General features: G+C 49.0%; 1 protein-coding gene across 3 annotated transcripts in view; it reads right to left on the bottom strand.

Annotated features, from left to right (window-relative positions):
• SLC12A6 (solute carrier family 12 member 6) overlaps positions 1-26,449 on the bottom strand; it is a 3,180,404-nt gene that overhangs the window by 2,172,067 nt on the left and 981,888 nt on the right. The window lies entirely within an intron of this gene.

Here is a 26,449-nt window from a genome sequence, read left to right as displayed (position 1 = left end):
TTGTTTTGTGTGTCAATGCTGGGTAATCCTGCACAAACTAAACAAGAAGGGACCAGATCTAATGGACTTGGTTGTCCAAGAGACAAACTTTTTCCAAAACAAGTACAACCCACACTTTAGCCCATCACATGACCAGAATCTGTCCTTCCTGGGATTTGCAACCACAGGCCAGCGTGATTCTTGTCTCCACTAATAGGTGAGTAATTCAATTAGCGTAAGAGCCTAATTTCAGATACAACCCCTCCAGTGTTGCCCCCAGCAGTATAGTCATCTGGTCCATGGGCAGCTGGACTCCCATTACACCTTTAATATGGCATTAATTCCCTGTTCCAAGGGCTGGAACGGGGGGTAACAGCCCGGCAGCCGAAGCCTGTAAAGAGTCCCTCTTACCTTTCCAGGTTGACCTGCAGGAGTGAAGAGGAAGGAGCGGCGGTGAATGCTGCCATCTCAGAAATAGGATAAACAGGAGGGGGAGAAAAACAAACAATAAAAACAGGACTGAGGGTGGGGGGGATGGCAGCGGGGCAGTCGGTCGTAAGGTGTGATGGAAAGCAGCTTTCAATGGAGGTTCAAGCCATGTTCCTGGCCATATGATTGGCTGGCTCCCCCCCCCCCCCCCCCCAAGGTGCTAATGGCTAATACAACCTGCTCACAAAGGGCCTGGGCAATCAGGTAGTCCCACCACATGTGGAAGTAAGAGCCCCCGGGGCCAAATTTACACAGCAGTTAGGATCTAGGCTTTGATTGAACTTCTGCTTTTAATTTAAATTGTATTGATTAATGTTTTGTGTTTCGTATTGCTGCTATGTGCGTTTATGGATTTTTTAAATCTGAATAAACAATTTGATGATGAAGTTGTGTAGTAAGGTTAGGGGAAGTACCACTTACGTCAGCAACACTCCTTGTTTGTCATGCATCTAGATGATGAGTAATTTCACTCTCAAATATCCAGCCATGTGAGGTTCTCAATGGGGGGGCTCAAATCAGTCTCCCAAGTGAACATATATTTAGATTTCGTCAGCAACAGATTACATAGTATCCTATGTACTCTGGAAATACCCCACAGCCCCATGCCCCTGCTGAGACATACCTTATCTCTCAGACAGTTCCAGGACACTGGGGGTTCTTATAGCTGCCCTTTCAACTTGAGGATGAGCCACCAAATGCCTGATTTGTTAACACCGGAACCTTTCATACTCCACAATTGAGAATTTACTTTTACATTCAACAAATGTTCGGGTATAGCTTCCCTATACAACTGGGAAATATGGTGTAACCCCAACCCACCCTCCCTGGGTCCAGGATCCAAAAGGCCTGCACAGCAAGCCCCGGTCTTAAGTACAGACGCTAATGGGCCCGAATCAGGGGCGACACCTTTGCATCGCAGTGCATTACCCCAATAGCACAGTGTTGCTTTCGTGAACAATAACAAATGGGTCCAGTTTGCATGGGCTGTTCGCTGGTATATATGCAAAGAGCTCAGGGGGGATTTCGTCATAGCTTGTTGAAGGCCGACCCAATGAGGGGTGGCTGGCTCTGCTACATTCCATTTCGGCATCTGGCTAATTTGGGCAGCAATATTATACTTGGTCCATTCTGGAACCCCTAAACCTACCGGGCAGGCATTGCTCTTCAAAATGTCCCTGGATATTCTAGGCTTTTTACCCTCCATATAAAATTGGATCCCATTTTCTGTAACCTCTGTAGCGCCAGCTTTGGGATTTTAACCGGGAGGGCCGTACCGTACTAGAGAAACCTAGGTAGAGGTTCATTTTTACAGCTGTACTGCTTCCCATCAAGGACATTTGTTTTCCCCACCTATTAAAATCGTCCTACATGGTCGTAAAAAAAAAAAGTTTGGGGACATTTTCGAAGTAGTTATGTAGAGGGTTTGTGGTAATCCGAACTGCCAGATACCCCATCGCACCAGTTCCCCAAATAATTGGGCACAACTGGAACTATGTGTCCAGTTCACCCTCCTCATCGCTATTCCCAATGCTACTGATTTAGAGTAGTTGATGGCAAAGCAAGCCGTCTCTCGGAACAACTGAAATTTCGTCATTGTTTCCCTTAACGTAGTTTGCATACTTGTGAGTTTTAACATTATGTCATCGGCGTATTGGGAGATTTAACAGTGTATTTCCTGACCCTCAATACTGGATATCAATGTTGTCCCTGATCCATTTCATGAATGGTTGCATTGGAATGAAAATTAAAGGAGAAAGCAGGAAACGCTTTCTCGTACCGCAGGTAATCCTTATAGAGTTACTGCATGAGCAATTCATCCATATTTTAGAAATGGGGGAATTATAGTTGGCCAATATTTTTTCTTTTTAAAATGTATTAATTTTTCCACAAAATAAACAGACTTTGTGAATCTCTTCCAATGATATAACATGTTTGTCTGTTCAAAACTCCACTTACTAGGTCTACTTTGAGTATGTATTAAATTGCCTGAACTTCTCATCGTATCGCTATCCCTCAGATTGTGATGGTACATGTATCAGAGTTTGGGTGTCTTCGCGTGGAGGGGGAGTCAGTTCTTGTATCAAATGTTTTCAGGCCACCAAATCCATGTTTTGCTTGTCTTGGCCCCGGCGGGAAGCTTCTTGCCACACCGCAGTCTCTGCCAGTGCCCATTTCTGGAGGTCCCTCAACCACACGCCTATCACTGGACATGAGGTGCTTTCCATCCCATTGCTATCCTGCACTTCGCCAGGATGTATGCTAGATCTCTTAGTTTACTAGCATGTCTGGCTTGCTTTGGTTTCGGAAAGATTCAGAGCAAGCACACCTTGGGGAAAACTGAGTAGGATGACAAGCAAACCTTAGTTAGGGTCCGGGCCACTTCTTACCAATATTGGCGTATTTCCACCCAGGCTGAGAAAATATACATCAGGTCTGTGTTGACCAGGCCACATTTCGGACAAGCTTGTTCCATTGCGTTAATGAATTTTGCAATTTTCTTTGGCGCTAGATATGCCCCATGAGTGACATATAATTGGATCAGCTGGAGTTTCGCATTTCTGGACACTTTGTGGTACCCCCTACTCCAAGCTGCATCTAATAGCTGCTCTTGCAAATCTACTTCCGAAAGTTGCCGAGTCTGTATAAGATTGCTATCCGGTCTCACCGTCAGTATCTCCTATAGTCTTGATACTGCGTGTCCCCTCCCCTCGGAGATATCAGTGTGTTTCTATCTTTTCCTTTTTCTACCAAAACTCCGTCTGATATTGATATTTTATTTCTATTGTGCTCGTACACAAGTGTTTCAGAGCGCGACAAGGCAAGGGAGGGGAAGAGGCCCCGTGACCTTGAGAACGTGTAAGTGCATGGGACAAGGGGAGTGGAAAAGTGCATGGAAGGGGGGAGAAGTGGAAAGTGCGGAGCAAAGGAGAAACAGATAAATAATAAAGGCAACAAACAGTCGTAGTTCAGCCAGCAATTGGCAAGTGCTTGGTTTAAGGCTGCAGACAGGGTAGGTCTGATAAGTGCAGGAAGAAAAAGGGGGGGAGGGAGGGGGACTGTATGGGTACAGATACAGACCCCAGTGCAAGGGGTGGCCCGGAGGCAGTGCAGGAGGGTGGCAGGGTGAGCAGGTACCTGGACCCGGAGAAAAGAGGGTGGCCAGGTGCACGGTGCCTAGAGAGAAAAGATCAGCAGGGGAAAGGAAGAGCGAAGGAAGAAGGAAAGAGGAAGGTCTTGAGGTGCTTCCGGAACCGGAGATGGTTCTCCTCAAGTTTTAGAGTGGCAGGGAGGCTGTTCCAGAGGGAGGCCCCAGCCGAAGACAGATCGACCCCCAGCTTGTTTCTATGAAAAACGACTGACCCAGAGGGAGTTAGAGGTAGAGGAGCGAAGAGCTTGAGAGGGGAGGTAATTGCAGAGGGATAGCTGAAGGTATTTTTGGACCAAGGCCCCAGAAAGACCTGTGGACAATGCAGAGGGTTTTGAATTTAATCCTTGCATCCACTGGGAGCCAATGGAGAGATTTCAGAGCTGGAGAGATACGATCCCCAGGCTTGAGGCCAAGGACAAGTCTTGCAGTCCTGTTCTGGATTAGTTGCAGAGGGTGGAGAGTAGAGGCAGGTAGATTTAGAAAGAGGCCGTTACAATAGTCCAACCTAGAGAGAACCAGAGCTTGGGAGACCATGAGCTTCTGGGGGAAAGAGAGGAAAGGCAGAGTACCTCTGAGGAGGTGCAGTAGGAAGTTTGACTTTTTAGAGACATCAGAGATGAGGGCGGAGAAGGAAAGTGTGGAGTCAAAGATGAGCCTGAGGTTCTTAGCCTCGCAGTGGGGGTAGGAGGAGGGCCAAGTGAGGCCAGCCAGAGTGTGGGGAAAGGATGGTGAAAGTGTGCCGATGAGGAGGATCTCCGTCTTGCTGGCATTCAAAGATCATTGGCGGCACACCAATCTTGAATAGCAGTAAGGCTATCAGAGATGGGAGAGGAGGTGGCCGAGGGCAGCCTGAAAATGAGTTGAGTGTCGTCAGCATAGTAATGGAAATTTGAGCAGAAAATGGCAATGCAGTGGGCGAGAATTGCCAGGTATTGGTTGAAAAGCCAGGACGAGAGGTTAGACCCCTGGGGAAAATCCACAGGTAGAGAGGAAGATAGATGATAGGAAGGACCCAAGTTGGACCTGGGAGGGTCGATCAGAGAGGAAAGAGGTCAGCCAGACCAGAGCCTGATCAGTGATACCCAGGTTATCACAGAGACAGTTGAGCAGGATGTTGTGGTTGACCGTGTCGAAGGCAGAATAGAGATGGAGGAGGATGATGACAGAGGGAATGTTAGAGTAAAGGTTGGAGAGCAGATCTTCACGGATGTTCAGCAGAGCAGTTTCCGTGCTTCTGGCAGCTCTGAAGCCAGACTGGTGGTCATGGAGACAGCCAACAGAATTGGAATGAAGGTTAAGCTGAGATGGCCAACTTTTCCAGGAGTTTGCCCAGAAAGGGAGTAATGGAAATTGGGCGAAAGTTAGCTGGACAATAAGGATCCGCTGTGGGTTTCTTGAGAAGAGGATGTACAAGGGAGTGCTTCAGAGGGGAGGGGAAGAATCCTGAGGCATAGGACTGGTTGCAAAAATCAGCAAGGGCCGGAGCGAGGGTGTCAATGTGGTCCTTGATGGTTTTAGAGCAACAGAGATGAACCTGTTTTGACGAGGTTTTCATAGATCAGACTTGTCTAAAAACCTCATCAGGGGAGAAAAGAGGAAAGGACGAGACGGAGGGTAGGGGTGGCTGAAGGAGGGTCAGCAAGCACAGAGGGCGAGGGGAGAGGAGAGGTAGGGGTGGAGAAGGTGGACAGGATGTCTTTGGTTTTTGAGATAAAGTGAGAGGCAAGGGCATTGCAAAGAGCCTGGGAGGCAACAGGAGGGGTAGAGACTGCAGCAGGGTTGGCCAGCTCCTTGTAGATTTTAAAGAGTTCGGACGAGTTGTTAGATGCCGCATAGACACAAGCTTGATGTGGACTCTCTTCTTGGTGAGGACAGAGTCGGTATTGCCTTTGGAGCAGGCGACAGGCCAGTTTGTCAGAGGATAAACAAGAAGCCCTCCATTTCCTCTCAGCCGCCCTACACTTACTAAGTGTAGCTAGGTCGGAGTCATACCAGGAATTGCACTTGACTTTGGACTTCAAACAGATCCTCATGACAGGGACAAGAGCATCAAGACTATCAGAAATTGAAGAGTAGAGCAGAGACAGGGCTGTGTCAGGATGTGACACAGCCAGAGGTGGAGGGGGGGGGGGGTAAGGTGGCAGTGAAAGCTTCAACTGACACACGCTTCATGGGCCGGATGTCTGAGAAGGTAGGTGGCAGTGTTGGGGAAGGCTTGGCTTGGGGGAAGAGAGGGAGGGATGAGAGGAGAGGAGGGAGTGATCGCTCTAGCAGAGAGGAGTGGTCAGAGGGATGCAGAGGGGGAGGTCAGAGGAGATCAAGACATCAAGTGTGTGCCCTGCAGATTGAGTCGGGCTAGAGGGGAGGATGGATGGGGAGAGGGAGTCGCAGAGGTCACAGAAGAGTTCAGAGGAGGAACGAGGAGAGTCTAAATGGATATTGAGGTCACCGAGGAGGAGGAGTTGAGTGGTAGAGGCCAGAAGGGAGGAGGAGAGGTCGCCGATTCAGAGAAATTAGCTGATTTGACCAGGAGGCCGGTAGATGGTAGCCACAGTAAGAGAATGGGTAGGAGAGAGAGAGAGCCTACAGACAAGGCATTCAAAAGAGGAGTAGGTCTAAGTGGGAATGATAGAGGCAGGAATCCACTCAGGGAAGATCAGGGCTACAACCCCCTCTCCGCACCGGACCGGGAGGATCTGGATGCAGAGAGGATCTTGTAGCCATCAGGGAGGAGAACGTCAAAGCGTGTGACAGAGCTGGCCGTGAACCATGTCTCAGTAAGACCAAGGACATCAAGGTCTAGTTCTTCAAGGAGGTGGCAGATGTCAGAGGAGTGTTTGACAGCAGAGCGAGAGTTGAGAGTGGCAATATGAAGAAGGTTGCCAACCTTAAAGACCTTCCGGGGAGGGGTGCAGATCAGAGGTAAGCCTTGCGGAGGAGAAAGAGCCCTAGGAGGGGAGGAGGAGAGAGAGGGCAAGGTAGCCAAGGGGGGCGGGGAGGGGAGGGGACAGCAGGAGATGAGAGGAAATTGATGAGGCGAGGGAAGCATCTATCAAAGAGGAGGGGATTGGCCTGAGGGCGTTGGACCATGACAGTGCCATTAAGGTAGACATTAATGATGACTTAAGAGGAGTTGAAGGAAGCCATGAGAACTTCCCAGCGAGTGCCACCATTAATGGAAGAGGAGGAGATAGGACAGAGCACAGAGATCATATGAAGATGCGCAATTTCGCACTTTCATAACGTTTTGCATTTGTAGTGCAATTTGACTCGTAAACATGACAGAAAGTTACAATTCAGCAATTTTAAATTGAGCAGAAACATGATCCACAACAGGACAAGTGAAATGAGTTGTGCCACCTGAAGGAAAATGTCTTATAAGTGATCCTGGCCATTTCAGTTTTATTCTATGGAGAAGTGAGGCATAGGTTATGTGTTGCCCTTCCCGTATTCCTAATTCCAAAACGACTTCACTAAAGGTCATTGGTCATCCCTCTTTCAGGATATCTCCCAATGTCGCTACTCCACTGGTCTCCCAGTATTTCCTAACATTCAGCCTAAGTTGCACATCTTCTCTTTTTAGCGTCACCAATGGGACCTGGGGTGAGTAAGGTGTTTCCTTGCCTAGGAAGCGGCACGCTCTTTGCCATAGCATCATGCCTAGCTTCAGCAACAGAGGGGGTTTGGGATCGCGTGGTACTGTGGTCCACACCATCTCTTTTTTTAAAAAATGGGGTGCATGCCGGTTGTAGTAACATTGTGCCTTGGGTCTGTTCGTCTGACAAATTGTAGTTGGCATGTGACAAAGTATCCCTCATCTGGCACTTTTATCCCTGTTCATATGGTCTCTGTAATTTCTCCAACAACATCCTACACCTCGATTTGTGCCATAGGAAGCTCCGGCAAATAGTGTTCAGTGTCTTAAAGGCGGCTTTGGGAATATTAAATGGAATGTTTGTAAAATAATGAATCAGCCTCGGAAGCACTACAATTTTCAACAACGCAGCTCTTCCCATTAATGAAAGCACCGGCCTGGCCCAAAATTTCATGGAATTCTCAATTTTATTCGCCGCCTTTAACGTGTTCTGCACATGTTCTGCTTTAGGGTTGTGGAAGATGTCTACTCCGAGGTATCTGAAGGTGTCGATTTCCCATTTAATCAGTAACACTGGTAACCCGCCCTCTATTCTCCCCTTGTACCCTGCAAGGGGGAACAAACTTGACTTCTGTGCATTTATTGTAATGCCAGAAAGGTCTGCATAGCGCTCAAACACATCCAATATGAATTATAGACTGGTCTGAGGTTGTTGTAGATAAAGAAGCATATCATCCGCAAACAGGGAGATCAGGTGTGTGCTGCCCTGTATTTTGATGCCGCCTCTTGGTATTCTTTCCGTAGATATACCATCAGCGGCTCCAAGGCCAATATAAATAACATGGGGGACCAGAGGCAGCCCTGCCTCATGCCTTTGCTCAACCTCCAGTGCTCTGATCTAGTGAAGCCTGTTATGACTCGCTACTGGGTTGCTGCATAGTAGCTTTAACCATTTGATACATGTAGTGCCTATACCGAAACCTTTCAACACTGCTAGTGCCAAGGCAACCTGACCGAGTCAAATGCCTTGACTGCATCTAGTGAGATTACTGCCAGAAGTTGGGTGCTGTCCTGGGTTTGGTCGATGATATGGTGCAAACATCTTAGATTACATGTAATATTCCTGTTAGGGACATAACCTGATTGATCTGGATGCATGAGTTTGTGAATTATTGGTTTCAGCCTGTTAGCCACCAGAGCCGTCAGTATCTTTCCATCCTGGTTGAGCAGTGAGAGGGGTCTGCAAGAGCCACAATCGGTATTGAGTTTGTTAGGCTTCAGTAGTGGGCTTATAACAGACTCTCAATGACCGCAGCAAAATGGCTTTATCTAGTGCTTCATTCAGCATTGTCAACAATGAGGGCGTGGCCGGCAAGCGCGAGATGAGGACACGATTCCTCAGAGCTCCCGAAACCGCCAGCTAGATCCTGGAAAACATCCTGAAACCTGGGTACCATTGCTGAGCAAAACACATCTACGCCCGGCGGAACACGCACTGAGTGTGCATCCACAAGATCGGAAAGAATCGCAGTGCCAATCGGGTGAAATATGCTGAAGTAACTGGGTGACGGTGGACCGCGTCAGCCTGGTAAGATGGCCGCTGGCGAGGCTGCCTAAAGAGGGCCGCGTCCGGAGAAGCCGAGCCAGTAGAGGTGGGTGCTCAGCCCTGGCCCCTCTGATGCCCTGCCCGAGCCGTCAGTGATGGTGGGTGACCGACGCTGATACGGGGCTGGGGTTTCCCCCTCCCCGCACGGAACTGTGTGCGCGCCGGGGGCAGCCCGAGCGGGTGAGAGTGTCCTCAGTGCGGAGTCGGAGAGGAGGGGACCCGCCAGAAAAAGAGGACTAGCGCGTGGTGGCCCCATCCGACGGTGTCTGCCCTGAGGCCTCCGCGGCTGCACTATGGAGGATGAGCCGAGGATGCTGGAAGTGAGGAGGCAATATCCCCGGGCCCCACGTAACACAAGGAGGCAGCGGACCGGGCCCTTCTTGCCACAGCTGCTGGAGCAGCCCTGTGGCAATGTCTCCCCGCTGTCACCTCCAAGAGAACTTAAGCACAACACACACGCACTGCATAGACACCCCTAATCTTGCCAGTGGGGGCCGGCCGTGTGTAACGGCCACCACGGAAAGCCTGTGAAGGGTAAAATTAACCCACAAGTGCCAGAACACCGGGGGCAGGGCACACTCACTCACAATCACGAACACAGTGTGGGGGCTGGGGCTCCGTCGCCCAACAGATCCTGGATAACAAGTGTAAGCGTCAGGACCACACGGAACATAGCCGGAGAAGCATACCGAGTGCACTCACCTGTGGAGGCCACCCTAGCCGGAAATCAGAATAGCGATAACTAAACACACTGCACAAGGAGAGTGCATATTGCGCCAGGTGAGGAGTGGGGGTACGGAAGATCAAGGTGGGGGACAACGGTTTGAGTCACAGGTGCTCGAAGTGAACAAGACCAGGGATATTAACAGAGATAGCAGCCCCTATGCATACCTCAATTCCGTTGCGAGGTAACACCCTTCATTAACCTCAAAACAGTCTATCCTGCTTACCGAATTTTCACCCTGGAACACCGGAAGACACTGTAAAACCCTGTGTTAAGAAGGCAAACTCAGAACACAAGCCACTGCCATAAACTGCTCCATAAAACGACAGCTGCGCGCGACTGCTGCTCCACGGACCACCGCCCACTGATCATAATGAGGAAAGATAAAGCAAAAATGGCGACAACACAGAGCAAAATAGAACAGTTTATAACCCCTACCCAAACTCCCTCACAAGAACAAGCCACAACTAGCGAAACATCAGTAGCAGGAGATATATCGCTGAAAGATCTCATGAATGCCATAGCGAATTTGAGGACGTCCATGGAAAAGAAAATGGACGGCATCAGCGCAGACATGTCGGTACTGCGCCATGACCTGCAAAAACTCACGGACCGCATGGAGGAAGCTGAAGGTCAGATATCGGAAACAGAAGACAACTTAAGAACAGTGAATCAACAAATGACAGGAGCGATGGCCCGCCTCAAAGCGCTGGAAGAGAGTGGGAGAGGGCAGAGCAAGGCGGAAAAACATCCGGATCCTTGGACTACCTGAAAAAGCGGAAGGAGCAAACATGGAGCCGTTTCTTGAGCAGTGGCTGGTTGACCTCTTCGCACCCAAAACCCTATCAAACTTTTTCTCAATTGAAATGGCCCACAGGTTGCCAACTGGCAAGCAAATCCTGGGCGCTCCACCGCGCACAATAATAGCGAAACTCCTGAACTACAGGGACCGGGATGCAATACTTCAAATGGCTAGAACCAAGGGCTCGATAACATTCAATGGTTCCAACATAGCCTTCTTCCCGGACTTCACCAGGGAGGTACAGAAAGCAAGACAATCCTTCGCCCCATTGAAAAAACGCCTACAAACCCTCAATATAAAATATGGACTCCTATTTCCGGCACAGCTGAAAATATACTTCAAGGGAACAACTGTGCACTTTACGGATGAAGCATGGAACTGGGCAGAAAGTCACCTGGAGGGCGACTGGCGACCTAATGGACGACAAGGCAACCGCAGGAACCGACCGAGACCGGAGAGAGCATTACCTGAGCGTCCACAACAAGAACCAGAAGCACAGCCAAATAGAGACAATGACTAGAAAGGGCTATACGTCCTTGGCCCGGCAGGGAACTATTGAAGAATGGCACCAGTCCCCCACAACAAGTAAGCTATGGCCAGATTAAGTTCCTGTTGCCTGCATGACTGGCGGCACGAACCGCGCACCCCACCTCGATACTATTACGTTAGTAATAACATACCAACACGTATGAGAGTTGTGATATGAAAGAGTAGAAACTGTAATTTGTATGTTTATAATGGGGCGACAGATGCTTCAGTTGGGGGCAAAGTATAGGGAGGGGGTGTTTGGGGGAAAGTTTCTTGTTCTATGTTTTATACACAAGAGTATCGAGACCATATCATACACGCATGCAGCAGGGATGGCACAAAAGGTAACAACTGCAAAAAGGTTCTCCCTAACGGAACACACGAATGACCCGCGAGTCCCAAATACCCAATGGCGCTGCCACCTACAATAACCAATAAACGCTTGACACTCCTGACATGGACATCAATGGACTGGGGTCTGGCATCAAAAAACGCATAGTGTTACAATACATAAATAAACATGCACCAGACATGGTACTCCTAACAAACTCATCTAGTCGGAACGATATGCAGTTTCTTTAAGATGTCTAATTACCGCACTGCAGTACATGCAGGCTTCTCCATGAGAGCCACAGGGGTATTGATCTTAATCCACAAGAGGCTACCGATAGTAATATCCAAAGTAGGAAGAAACGTCCACATACAAGCCACACTGTGGAACCAAACCCTAGCAATCATGGCGGTGTATTCCACGCTGGCACGATTATCTACACTACTCACAGAAATCCCACCCATCCTGATGGCAAACACAGCGGACATCTCCGTATTAGGGGGAGACTTCAATGAAGTCATAGACAACACGCTAGACTGTACACACCTACGGGGGAGATGCCCCACGGCAAAAACCAAACTAGCAACCTTTGCCTCTGCACTAGGTCTGAGAGACGTATGGCGAGACCGACAATATGGGGACAAACGCGAATACTCCTTCCACTTTGGTGCACATGCCTCACTATCTAGAACAGATTACTTTTTCTTACCAGCCCAAAATATCCATAAAGCACGTGATGCATCCCTACTTCCTCGTGGAATCTCCAACCACTCTCCACTATTAATCGAACTTGAAATGGAAAGACCACTACCCCCGCCCACCTGGTGACTTAATTATTCAGGATTCCCAGACCTCTTGGAAAAAATAAACGAGACAACATCTACTTACTTTGAGGTAAACACGGGCACAGTGGACAACCCTGGAACACTATGGGAAGCCTATAAGCCGGTACTCAGAGGGGAAATTATTGCATGGACAGCAGCACACAAACAGACATAGCGGGGGAAACTAGTGGAAGCAGAGAATGAGGTAGCGTCCAAAGAGACACAACACAAATAATGACACGCCATAGTCGAATAGACCACTAATACTCACACAGAAAAAAACGACACAATCTATCGTTAGATTGTGCTATAAAGGCACACAGAGCCATGGGAGCAAGACTGTACGAAACAGTGGAGAAAGCAGGAAAATTACTAGCTTGACTAGAGAGAAGAAACGAGGGACATCAGCAAGTTCGATGCATTAAAACCCTATACACAGACCTATACACAGACCTAGCCACAATCGACAGTGAAATAGCTGAATGTTTCCCAACCTACTACGAAGAGTTGTATGGCTCTCCGAACACCCCATGTGAGCATACACTGCTAGATGAAGTCGCGCTCCCCCGAATAGAAGCTGAACAAATCGACATATTACAGAATAATATCTCAGAAGAGGAGGTATCTAATGCTATTTCCAAACTCCAAACAGGGAAAACCCCAGGCCTGAACGGCTTTCCCATAGACACCTGGAAGAAGCTAAATAGGCAACATATCGTACCACACCTGCTTAACATGTTTGAATCCTCAAGAAAGGAAGGGATACTCCTGATAGACCTTCGTAAGGCCACCATAATTGTAATACCAAAAGATGGTAAACCCCCGGACCTATGCAGCTCCTACAGGCCCATATCCCTGATCAATAGTGAAGCCAACAGACTCTAAAAAGTAATTTCCTTCCTGATCCACCCAGATCAATGTGGCTTTATGCTGCAGTGCTCCACAAGGATGAATATCCGTAGATTACGCATAGCGCTTGAAAGAGCACCCACTCTGCAACAACCACTGGCACTATTGGCAATCGATTTTCAGAAAGCCTTCGACTCAGTACACTGGGAGGCACTATGGACGATGAGAAAGATGGGCTTTGGGGAAAAGTTCATACAATGGGTCCAACTTCTGTACAACACCCCATTAGTGGATGTGAGAGTGAACGGCTGGTCCTCGCAATGTTTTCAATTGAGAAGGGGCACCAGGCAGGGATGTCCGCTGTCAGCAATGCTGTTCGCCCTGATAGTAGAACCCCTGGCTGCAATTCTAAGAAACACGATGACATGGTCTGGTTTCCGCTGGGGCCCAACATGGGAGGATAGAATCTCCTTATACGCTGACGATCTGTTGATCTACCTGGGTGATCCGACGGTCTCCTGCCCCATAGTCATACAAATCCTGATACAATATGGCAGGTTTAGTGGCCTGCGAGTCAATTGGAATAAATCAATGTTGTTCCCGGTTAGAGGTCTGGAATGTATACCTCCTGAAGGCTGCCCATGCACAGTTGAAACGGTACAATTCCGATACTTGGGAGTTCTAATCAAAAATAAACTGGAAGACTATGTGGCCGACAACTTATACCCAATAATGAAGCGCTTCACACAAGATGTCACCCACTGGATCATACTGCCACTAACCCTACTAGGGAGACTGGGACTCTTCAAAATGCTAGCCCTACCCTGCTTCTTGTATATCCTGCAAAATGCTCCTCTCAACATCCCCACAACCGAATTTCAGAAACTGGATAAGACATTGCAAAAACTACTATGGGGGGAGGGGACATCCGAGGATAGCACTGGCCACGCTCCAAAGATCTGTGAGGGAAGGCGGGATAAGGCTCCCGCATATGCAAATATAGTACTGGGCAAGTCAGATGGCGGCTGTAAATGACATACTACATGGGGATTCGGGCGCTGCTTATTATTACCCACGGTGTATGGTGCTCATTTATCGACCTTGGAAGGATGAAAGGCTGAGATTGGGCCCGCTGGGATTTGAACCTGCGTTAGCAGGATCTGCATGAATGTCAAAGCGAGCGCTATACTCGCTGTGCCACATGACGTGCCCCCCAATGGCAAGCTTGTATGGGGCAATGAGCCGCCCTCCCCCTGCACTATAACTGCTCACATGACCCAAATCTGGAGGGAAACAGACACATAGGGTAGGGACGCAAACTCACCCCAATACAGCCCCTATGGGACAACGCTCTCCTCCCAGAACTCCACAAACTACCCAAATGGCCTAACTGGGAAACAGCAGGGATACAAATGATCCAACTCGTGATCAAAGAAGGCAGAATCATACCATTCACGTAGAAGGCAGAATCATACCATTCACGGAACTGTCGGCCACATACGGACTCCCACCCACTGAATACTACCATCACACACAGCTATCCCATGCACTCAAACATATGCCAAATCTTGCTGACCTCACAGACTGTACACATAGAGAGAAACATTGTGTTAGATAGCGTGAATGTCAAAACTATGTCAACAATGTACAGTGTGGGGGGTCGTGGCTAACTGCCGAACGATGGAGACGTAAACCTCCATTGCTCCTGTGCCGCCAGCCGAATCCTGCATCCATCCTGGCATCTATCCATCCCATATGGCTTAAAATTCTCCTACAGCTGTGTGACTATATGCTGAATTGACCTCCAACGAAAACCCGGAGCGGAGGTGCTGTAAGATCCTGTAGAATTGTAGTTTTGTGGCCGCGGTCCCTGCGCCGGGCAGCGCTCCCAAGATGGCCGCCATGAGACCGATGTAAGCAGTGGACGGAGAGATTGAGACGCGGCAGCGGAAGGCGAGCTACAGTGAGGTGTAAACAAGCCTGCGCCGGTGTCTGGGGACTGCCTGTGGCAGCGAGACACCGATCCTCCTGGTGCCTGTAAACACGAGGGACGGGCCCCCTGTGCGAACCGGCGCACGTGTTGTGGTACCAGCGCTCCTGCCCCTGAGGCGACACTGCACGACCACCTGTGCCCTGGCTGCTCTGCAAGGCGAGGGGTGATACAGCGCTGATCCGACTTCTGCGACAGAGGGGACACGTTTGTGCGCCGCTTACCCACCCCCAGCGGTGTCCTTCACACACAGACACGTCAAGGCCTGCTCATCGGGTCGCCCACTACCTGATACACCGCATCGCATAGAGTGCCTGTGGAGTCATCTACGCCCTGCAGCCACTGACATCTGCTGCTCCGTTCCGGAGAACAACTGTGCGGTAAGGAGAGGGGGGCGGCATCGGGCGGGGGCTCGAGCTTCAAGACACTGTGGACCCCCCAACCTGCCCTTTTTTGCTCATTTGAACGGCCCTGCTGAAGCCCTGGTGTTCCCCCTGGATCTACGAAGCGAACATGGGCCCGGGACTGGAAGAACCCACGGGCCTGTCCCCTGAGAACAGACTAACATCCCTGCCCCGACCCTGCCCCACCCAGTGAAAGGAACCACGACGCAACAGACCCCGGTGGTTCCCAGTGACTGGTGGGCGCACTGATCACAAAGTGTCCTTGGGCCAACAACATCACAAGCCGAGTCCAGGTGTCGCGCGGGCACAGTTCCTTGGGTGTTCTGCCCGCGCGATGCCTGGACTCGGCGACAATACTCCTGGCCCAGCAGCACTACCAGCCTCTTGCCCCGCCGCTGTACCCTCTCGCTCCGCCCGGGACGAACCCTGGCTGGTGTCGGACCAGATACCCGGCAATGGGGAAGGATAAACCCAGGAAGACCTCTACGCGGAGCAGAATTGAACAATACGCTACAACGCCAGTGAGTCGCAAATATCTGCGTCAGACTGCGTGGAAGAGGATATCTCCCTCAGAGATATAATGAGTGCCATTGCCAGCTCCAGAACTTCAATGGAAAAAAAGATGGACAGTATCGGTGCGGACGTGTCCCTACTAAGACATGACCTGTAAAAACTGACCTCACGCACTGGGGAGGCGGAGGCACGAATTTCGGAAACCGAAGACAGCCTACGAGGGATAAACCGCAACATGTCCGGCATGATGGCACGCATCAAGCTCCTGGAGGCTAGAGTGGACGATAGCGAAGGCAGATCCAGGCAAAACAATGTTCGCATACTTGGCCTTCCCGAGAAGGCGGAGGGGGATTGTATGGAACTATTCCTCGAGGAATGGCTTGTGAACACATATGACGCGCAATCCTTCTCGAAATTTTTCTCCATCGAACGGGCCCATCGCATTCCAACTGGCAGGGTCACCTCGGGAGTACCGCCGCGCACAGTTATCGCAAGATTTCTAAACTATAGAGATAGGGATACGGTGCTGCAGTTGGCGAGATCGAAAGGGACAATCACGTATAATGGATGAAAAAAATCGCCTTCTTCCCTGACTTTACCAAGGAGGTGCAAAAGGCACGCCGTCATTCGATCCACTCAAGAGGCGCCTCCACTCACTGGTTGCAAATACGGACTAATCTTTCCGGCCCAGCTCAAGATTTACCATAAGGGGACATCGGTGCATCGGTGCATTTTACAGATCCCAAGGAAGCGTGGAGTTGGGCCGAGAGGCACTTAGATGGAGACTGGGGCCCTGGAGGGGGATTGGGGGGGGGGGGGGGAGAACGCAATAGACCACATCCTGAGCACCCACCCGACATGGATTTGCACAGCAACAACACATTGAGAATCAGCACCAAGAAAACGCATAAGGAGCTACAACAGCCAGTGAAGATGCCTGAAACATCGCACAAGTAACGCAACGGAGCTCACGCTCCATAATGGAAACCGAACCATAAGGCGTATCTAGGCTGGCGGCCGACCGAACAGCCGCCCCCCGATCAAGGCAACGAATCAAAGGTTAAAGATTTAATTGGTTGAATGTTTATATTGGGTCGACAGATGATTCAGTTGGGGATGGAGTATGGGGTGGGGGGAGTTGAGGATGACGTTTTTTTCTGTTTTCAATGTTTAGCATCCAAGGGCAAGATGAGTACGATGTACAGATCAAACGCGGTACAACTGCCGCGTATACAATCAAGGAAACACACGCGCAAATCTACACCCCAAACAGCCAATGGCACCAGAGAAGGCTCATACTCCTGTCATGGAACGTGAATGGGCTGGGATCCAGCATCAAAAGAAGACTGGTAATGCAACACCTAAATAGACACTCCCCGGATATAGTCTTTCTGTCCGAAACACACCTTGCAGGAAATGTGTGCAAATTCTTCCAAAGATCAAACTACCGCACAGCAGTGCACGCTGGTTTCTCCATGGGTGCGAGAGGGGTGCTCATACGGATCCATAAAAGACTTCCGCTTGTGATCACGCACATGCTATAAGATAGAGGAGGCCGCTATGTACACATCTAAGCAACGCTATGGAGCCAAACCCTGGCACTCATGGCAATATACTCCCCGCCACTTCTCCTTAATGACCTGCTAACCGAAATTACCCCCATCCTGGCAGCAAACCCTGAAGACACATGGGTGTTAGGAGGGGACTTCAATGAAGTCATGAACAATATCCTCGATCGCACGCACTTGAGAGCCAGGAATCCCACCACCACCACCAAATTGGCTTCCTTCGCGTCAGCACTGGGCCTGTGTGATGCATGGAGAGACCTGCACGCTGAGGTTCGACAGTACTCTTTTCATTCTGGGGCACACGCCTCGATGTCCAGAATAGACTATTTCTTCTTACCATGCCAAAATATTCATAAAGTATCCAGCGCATTCTTCCTCCCGCGGTGGATCTCCAACCACTCCCCACTGGTACTCAAACTGGAAACGGCAAGACCACGACCGCCCCCCTTGTGGAGGCTGAACACCTACTACTTGGGGTTCCCGGACCTTCAGGAAAAGATGGAGGCAGCTACTTCTAACTATTTTGAGTTGAATGCAGGCTCGGTTGACGATCCCAATACACTATGGGAAGAGTACAAAACAGTCTTACGCGGTGAAATCATCTCATGGACCTCGGCAAAAAAGAAGGTATAACGCGAGAGCATCACCAAAGCCGAAAGCAAAATCACGTCCAAGGAATTAGATCACATTGCCAGAGACACCCCGGAGACGAACGGAGCGGTTATAATGGCACAGCAGCAGCTCCACAATTTAGCCTTAGACTGTGCCAAAAAGGCACACATTGCTATGAAAGCACGGCTGTACGAGACGGGAGAAAAAGCAGGCAAAATGCTTGCGTGGCTGGAAAAGCGCAACGAAGGACAACAGAAGGTGAAGTGCATCAGAACCTTGAATACAGATCTTGTCTACTCTGATGTCGAGATTGCAGAGCGCTTTGCAGAATTCTACGAGGACCTTTACAACCCCCCCACCAATGCTGCAGTCAGCACCATACTGAACGACATTGACCTCCCAACACTTACCACAGAACAAGCTACCACTCTAGACAACAAAATTACGACTGACGAAATATCAACAGCCATTGCCCAACTCCAAACAGGCAAGACCCCAGGTCCCAATGGTTTCCCACTTGACATCTGGAAAAAGCTGAACCATCTAGATATACCCACGCACTTGTTCAACATGTTCGAACACTCCCTGGCCAAGGACGAACTCCCACCAGACCTCCGTAAAGCCACCATCGTAGTGATCCCCAAAAAGGGCAAACCCCCGGAGGAATGCACCTCCTACCGACTCATATCCCTAATCAACAGTGAAGCCAAAATACTAGCCAACAGGCTACAATTGGTCATTACGTCACTGATCCACCCTGACCAATGCGGCTTCATGCCTCAAAGGTCCACGAGAATGAACATTCGCAGGCTGCACCTGGTGCTGGAGAGAGCACCTGCTTTGCAACATATCACTTGCATTATTGGCCATAGATTTCGAAAAAGCATTCGATTCAGTTTACTGGGAGGCCTTATGGCCAATAATGTGCAAGATGCAATTTGGGAAACCGTTCATAAAATGGGTGCAACTCGTCTACAACAATCCAACGGCGGAGGTCAGAGTAAATGGGTCGCCCTCACGTAATATCAGATTAGGGAAAGGAACCAGACAAGGTTGCCCGCTCTCGGCAATGGTATTTGCACTGATAATGGAACCACTGGCAGTCCTTCTGCGGGACACCACCACGTGGACTGGCTTCAGATGGGGGCCGAACTGGGAAGATAGGATATCCCTCTTTGCGGATGACCTTTTAGTATATCTGGGCGACCCAGCGAACTCCTGCCCCGTGGACACACAACTACTGACTAACTACGGAATCTTCAGTGGACTCAGAGTAAACTGGTCCAAATCTGTGGCTGTTTCCGGTAAAAGGGGTAGACCACATACCAGCATCAGGCTTCCCATATCAAGTAGAAACCACTCAGTTCCGCTACCTGGGCATTCTAATCACCAATGGGCTGGATAGCTATGTAAAACAAAACTTGCATCCACTAGTTAAGAGATACGAGCAAGATGCAGCCCACTGGCAAGCATTGCCACTGACATTGCTAGGCAGGGCGGCGCTATTTAAGATGCTGGCCCTACCCCGGTTATTATACATCCTTCAAAACGCCCCTTTCCATGTCCCCACCAAAGAGTTCCGTAGAATAGATGGAACAACACGTAAACTCCTTTGGGGTGGGAAACACCCGAGAATTGCCCTCAAAACTCTCCAACGCTCAGTCTGGGAGGGGGGAATAGGACTTCCAAACATCCAGATCTAGTACTGGGCGACAGTCGATATATTGCACAGAGACCCATCCATTCCCCATATAAAAGCTGAATTAGCTGCACGACACGGCATGTCCCCGATTGAAAGCCTCTACTGTAAACAGACTCGCCCTCCTGAACGCACGATAGTGGCGCATACAGCCCTGGTGTGGAAGGAAGTACACAAACACTTAGGATGGGACAACAAAATTACCCCAGTACAACCCATCTGGAACAATGCTCACCTCTCGAGCCTCAGCAATCTCCCGAAATGGCCAAACTGTGTAATAGCTGGCCTACTGACCATTCAGCAGGTATTCGTGAACGATCAGTTGATACAGTTCCCCGAGCTCGTGGCAACATATGGTCTCCCGGACACTGAACACTTCCGCTATGGACAATTACAACATGCCCTCACCATACATAGGGCCCAAGTGGCAGACATGCCGGAATGTACGCCTATGGAAAGAAATATAGTCATAGACAGTGTGAACAACAAGGTCACATCTACTTTGTACAATGCTATCTCCTAATTTGCCACAAAAGAGCTGCTGAACCTGAAGATGAAATGGGAATGCGATGTGGGCCCATTATTACCTGAAGACTGGATCTCGACTCTGATGTATCCTAGAGACTCTGCCATCTCCGCAAGAATCAGACTCTTTCAATTGAAGATTCTTCATAGGATATATTATCCCCGAGTGGCTTTGTATAACTGGGGCAAAACGACTGACCCCAAATGCCTACGCTGCAAACAGGAAGAAGGGACCTTTTATCATATCCTCTGGCAATGTACACTTATACAACACTTCTGAAATAAGTGTAGCGAAAGACTCACTAAAGTAATGTGCCGTCTGATCCCAACAGACCCTAAACTCCTCCTTTTGGGTATTGAAGTTGCAGTAGACATGTCTCGCTTTGAAAAAGCTTCTTCTCTCGTCAGCAACAGGAATTGTCAAAAGGAACATTGCGCAATTGTGGGGCTCAGAAGTTAACCCGAAATATGACCAATGGATGTCAGATGTGGACGCCATCATCCTAATGGAACGCAGAGTCTATCAAGCTAGAGGCTGTCCAGGCAAAGCAGATAGAATCTGGGGTAAATGGGAACAGACATTATAACTCAGATCCAGAATGGACAACGAGCTTTGTTGCGCAATTCTGGGCCACGAACGATAACGTCACTTTTTCAGGCTGCTTGAGAAAGACTAATACGTAAAACGGCCATTTGCTGACTTGTTTGCACTTATTTCTCACAACAACTGTGTCTCCACATCTGCTTATATCCAGATCATATCAGATTGTACTACTCTGCCTTTTGTATGCAAAGTTATATGGTTATGTTTTGTATGTTTTTGTATTATCACACAAAATGCAATAAAATGTGTTATAAAAAAAAACAATGTACAGTGTGATATCGTCCTTTGCCACCAAAAAACTGTGCAACCTGAAGGCTAAATGGGAGCAAGATGTGGGTCCATTCCTAGCTGAGGAATGGGCCGCGACCCAAATGTACCCCAGAGACACGGCAATATCAGCTAGAGTATGGCTAATCCAACTGAAAATCTTACATAGAGTATACTATCCACGACAAAACTATACAGCTGGGGCAAGTCCACAGATGCCAACTGTTTACGCTGTAAACAAGAAGAGGGCATGTTCTTTCACATACTGTGGCAATGCCCTCGCATTCAACACTTCTGGCAAAAATGCTGCGACAGGTCATCACGGGTAATAGGCCGAACGTTTCCGAAAGAACCAAAACTCCTGGTGTTAGGAATCGAAGAAGAGGGTGAACTGACCCGCTTTGAAAAACTCTTGATTTCAACAACCACAGGACTGGCCAAAAGAAACATCGCACAATTATGGGGTGCAGAGGACACCCCCCCAGTACGCCCAGTGGGTGGCAGACGTGGACGCTTGCTTAGCGATGGAACAACAGGTCTACACAGCCAGAGGCTGCCCCGGGGAAAGCCGGTAAAATATGGCAAAAACGGGAGCTAACCATGTCATGACCAAGAGTAAAATGAGTGACTCAGATACACAACGACCATGCAACACCTACATAAGGTGGAGATACCCCAGACACTGCCCTGCATTGCTATTGTAACTCATCTAACTATGGCGATTGGTCTTAACTGCATTGATGTATGAATGGTAATGTTGTTGGTAAGTTATATGTTGTTGTAATAAAAAAACAATAAAAATGTGATATAAAAAAAAAAACACAATGAGGGCGTGATCTCTGCCATTAATTCTTTGTAGAACTCACTTGGCAGACTATCGGCCACTGGGGCCTTGCCTGACGGCAATCCTCTTATGGTGTTCTAGCTACTCGTTGGTTATGGGGGCTTCTAGCTTGTCCGCCGCCTCTGCACCTAGCTTTGGAATATCTATCAATGCAAAGGCTTCTTCTATCTCTGACTCATAGGTCTCTGATGTCTCCTCATATAGTGTCTTATAAAAATAATTAAAAAATGTGTTAATGTCCTGTTTTGTCTCACAGATCTCCCCATTCTTAGCTTGGACTGCCCGAATCACGCTTCACTCCATTTAGCTTTTGTACAACCAGGCTACCAAGCGTCCCGGTTTGTCCCCTTCGACGTGTTGCCGTTCCACGTATTTTCTATAACTCTGCAATCTGTCTCAGTGTATTAAGCACTCTTGCTGGAGATCAACAGCCTATTGGGCACTCCCACTGGGTAAATCTCTGACAGTTCAAGACTTCTAATTTTGTTTCCACCTTAAGTAGGTCATTCGCTATTGCAGCTTGAACCCTGTTCGCCTTTAGCAATCGCAGAACCCCTGATCACCACTTTGAAGGCCTCCGATACCGTGCCAGCTGACTACACACTTCCAGTGTTATACATGAAATAATCATGCACCCCTTCCCTTAAATGTTAATGGAATGCCTCGTCCCGCAGAGACTCAATCCTAAGTCTCCATGTTGGGATACGTGCTCGGGGGGTGGAGGGTGGAAATCGCCATGTAACCATCAGCGGGGCGTGATCTGACAGCACTCGTGCTTCATATTCTGCCTTCACAAATTCAGTGTCTTCCCCCGTAAAAATATAATCCAGCCTAGTGTACAAAGCTTGAGGCGCAGTGTAATGTGAGTATCCCCTGGCTTTCGGGTGAAGAGACCACCATATGTCTGAGTTTAAATGCTTGCAACAATGTGGGCAGGGCTTTGGCAGAGGGGGCACGGTGTGTAAATGTGTTATCTGATCTGTCCCACATAGGGTTAAGCGTACAGTTAAAGTCTGCGCCCCATATCAATGTACCATCTATGTGTAGACTTATTAGTGGGTATAACATGCAGACATAAGCCAATGTATCTTGATTTGGGGCATACATATTGGTAATACAAAATTCTGTGTTCAACCCGACCTCGCAATACAAACATCCAGCCCTCTTTGTATTGGAAAGTCTTGAGCACCCTCAAAGGTACTGACGGTGCCACCCATATAATTACAACCCCTAGCATAAGCTGAGTATGATGAGCCCAGCGTCGTACCTCCCCTATTTATTAGCAAGTGCGCTCTGTTTCTCATTCGTAAGGTGCATTTTATGCAGGAGCGCAATGTCAATTTTCTGACGCCTCAATAATTCATAACTCTATTACGTTTAATATAACTGTTGAGGTCACTGACATTCCAGGATACTATTTCAACTACCCTCACCGCAATTAAAAAAATCTAAGCTGCATCAACGGTTCAATGTTCAAATACAACATATACAGTGTGGACTCATAGGCTAAGCTCCATCTAGCTACCCCAACTCCCCACCCCTCCTCCCCTCTCAACAATTGCCCAGCTCTAATTCCTTGTGCTCAAGCATCCCAACTTCTCGCCTCCACTCCAGGATCCTGTCCTGGTATGTTGGGCGCAGTGGGCGGATATGTAACTATTAGTATCCGAACAAACAAATCCAATCTTAGGTGTAGGATGCTCCTGTGTAGTGAGATCTTAAATAGGTACCACATTGTTGGCTCCTGCATTTTAGCAACTCTCATTTTCGGAGTCTTCCATTTGGTGGGTCTCCCTGTCGATGCATCATGTATTTATAGTCCTCTGCTGCCTTGTAGTGGTAATGGTCTCCTAAGTGCGTCTACTCGGACCAGCCACTTCCCGGGTTTGCAAATTCTGTGTGTCCATCCATTCACACGCGTCTTCTGGGTTGTCAAAGAAAATTGCGCAACCTTTGTGAATCACTTTCAGTCTAGACGGATAGAGCAACATGTACTTCAGATTGGCCGCTCGTAGTCTTATTTTCACTGATATGTAGTTCATTCGCTGTTTCTGTACCTGTAGGGTCTAATCAAGGTATGCATTTATTGTGGCAGACGCACATTGGTTCGTCCCTCCTTTGCGGAAGTATTCAAGGATCTTATCCCTATCTCAGTAATTCAATATCTAGGCTATTATTGGCCTTGGTGGGGATCCTGGCGGTGGTTTCCTCATCAACTACCAATGTGCCCTTTCGACCGTGAAGCCTTGAGTGAGGCCAACTGGACCGATTTCTTGCTGCAGCAGGGTCTCTATGTAGTTTGTCAGGTTTGTTCCTTCTCCTTCTGGGAGTCCAATAATTCTTACATTGTGGCGTCTAGCCCTGCTTTCCGCATCTTCGGCTCCGTCTTCCAGGTTACGCACCTGTTTTTGCAGTACCCCGACTTCCTCAGAGGTGTCTTTTAGGCCACTTGTATTCTCCGTCACAGTCTTTTCAAGTGTTCCTGTGCATTCAGCCAGTGCCCTCACATCTTATCGCAACAAGTTCACATCTATGCTGATGGCGTCAATTTTGGCCTCGAGAGACTTTCACACATGCTATGGCTTCTAGGATCTGTTGATCTCCTTTCTCAAGCATCTGTTCTCTATGAAGTGGTGGAGTTGCCCGGGTGGGGCTTTCCGCTGGGAGCACAGTTTTTGTGCACGCCTTCAAAGTTAGCTGCTTCCCTTTGCTTCTTTGTGTTTTAGACGCCAAGGTTTGTTGCTGCCTCGTTCTACAGCCCTCCTGCCAATGGTTGCATCACCAGGACGTATCAATACCCCAGCTTCTAAGACAGTTCTTACAGGCGGTTGTTACCGCTATCCCATCGATTGAGCACTGGTGTGTACCGGCATATTTGATGGGTATGGTTACTCCTTTCCGTGCCAGTGTAAATTTCCTAGTTGGCCTTTATTTTGGTACTATATCTTCGCTGTAGGGGCTTGGATCTTGCTGGGCAGGACTGCATCGTATTGCCCCGCCACGCTTTAGCTTAGCTGGCAGCCATCGGGGGATATTGCCTGCTGCCCGAGTTATACTGCTGGCTTTCTGCGGTCTGTTCAGCTCACTGGTGATGGACTTAGTGTCTGATGACTCTTTCAGTTCCTAGGTGTCCAGTATGTCCTGCACAGGACTTGTGCAGGTGTACAATATGCGCGCACACGGCCCTGGTGATGCCCGTCTACTATCAGGATCCAAAACTGCTGGTCACCGACTCCCGGGGCAGGGGACATGTGGGCATCTACATTTGTTTTGCTCTTGTTGTTATAGTTACTGTCATAGGCCCCCCTACCCGATCCCTGCGCTCATCTCTTGTTTCAGTTGGCCGCCAGACCTCTGGTTGCGCTTCTTGCGTGTTTAGGATGGCCCTTGCTGTGTCATGTTTTTACTCATTTTGTCTAGTCCCCTGTTGCCAGGCAATGATTTGTCACGTTCACCTGCCCTTTCGTGTTATTTATCAGGCCACAGAGCTTTACTGGGCCTATAAATTGTTGCTGTGTCTGGCTGCAGTTATCGTACACCCCGCTACTAGAATAATGTTTCTGGGTCCTGTGATGTCCTCTTCTTGCTCAGTATTATAAGTTTCTTGTGTACCCTCACTAACAGTGATTACTCAACTGTGACAGCGTTACATTTGTTTTGTCTTGTTGCCGCAAAGAACCTGGTTCCCGTCCGCGGTTTACAATGAGCGTTGCAAGTATCCCCAGCTAGGCCGGTTTCCTCCGCGGTCCGCTTATCCCTATTTTGTGCTCCCAGTTCAGACTCCTCTTCGGTCCGCCTCTTCCTATTAACCGGGGCTTGCTTCCTCTATGGTCCAACTCTGCATGGCAACTTGCTTCCCTTGCAGTTCACCCGTCCATATATTGCACTACTTGGGCCAGCTTCAACTGTGGTCCGCCCCCTGGTAACGACTAGGGCTAGCTCCCTCTCTGGTTCACCACTTCGCAGCGGCAGGGGTCGGCTTCCCCTGCAGTCCGCTCCCACTGTTAATATCAAGCAAAGTACCCTTATCAGTGACGTCGTCTCGTTTGCTTGTAGTCCCCTCTGCAAGGGCGCTGCAGGCTTTTCAACTCACAGTGTGCTATGCCTCAGCTGTCGTGACGACCCCACACCATATTAACGTACAGACAACAGCCACCATACCTTGTATGCTGCATTCGTTGCATGTGTCTGGAATGGTCTGGGCCAGTATGAATGACGGCCGTTGCGTAGCTTTTAAAAGCTAACAGGCTCTTGCCCCAGAGGTTGGCTGCTATATTGCACAACTTTTTGTTTGTCTTCTCCATGGGTTGCTCCTATAGACAGCTGGCTAGCAGTGTTTCTGTCTCACAGTACATGGAGCGGCTTTTGATACATCGAGCAAGAACCTCATGTCGGACCACGCGGCTGCATTATTTTGATGGCTGCATTCAGAGGTGCTCCACAGCTCTTACTTGTCACAGGGTGCACTTCCCCCAAAGTTATTGCTGTACATGGCGGGGCTACTATACCTCCCAGCGGTCTGTATCAACCCCTGAGCCTCCGATCTTG

The sequence above is a fragment of the Ambystoma mexicanum genome, chromosome 13 (genome assembly GCF_040938575.1).
Source record: "Ambystoma mexicanum isolate Mex_15411 chromosome 13, UKY_AmexF1_1, whole genome shotgun sequence".
NCBI lineage: Eukaryota > Metazoa > Chordata > Amphibia > Caudata > Ambystomatidae > Ambystoma > Ambystoma mexicanum.
This window is presented reverse-complemented; position numbering and strand designations above follow the sequence as displayed.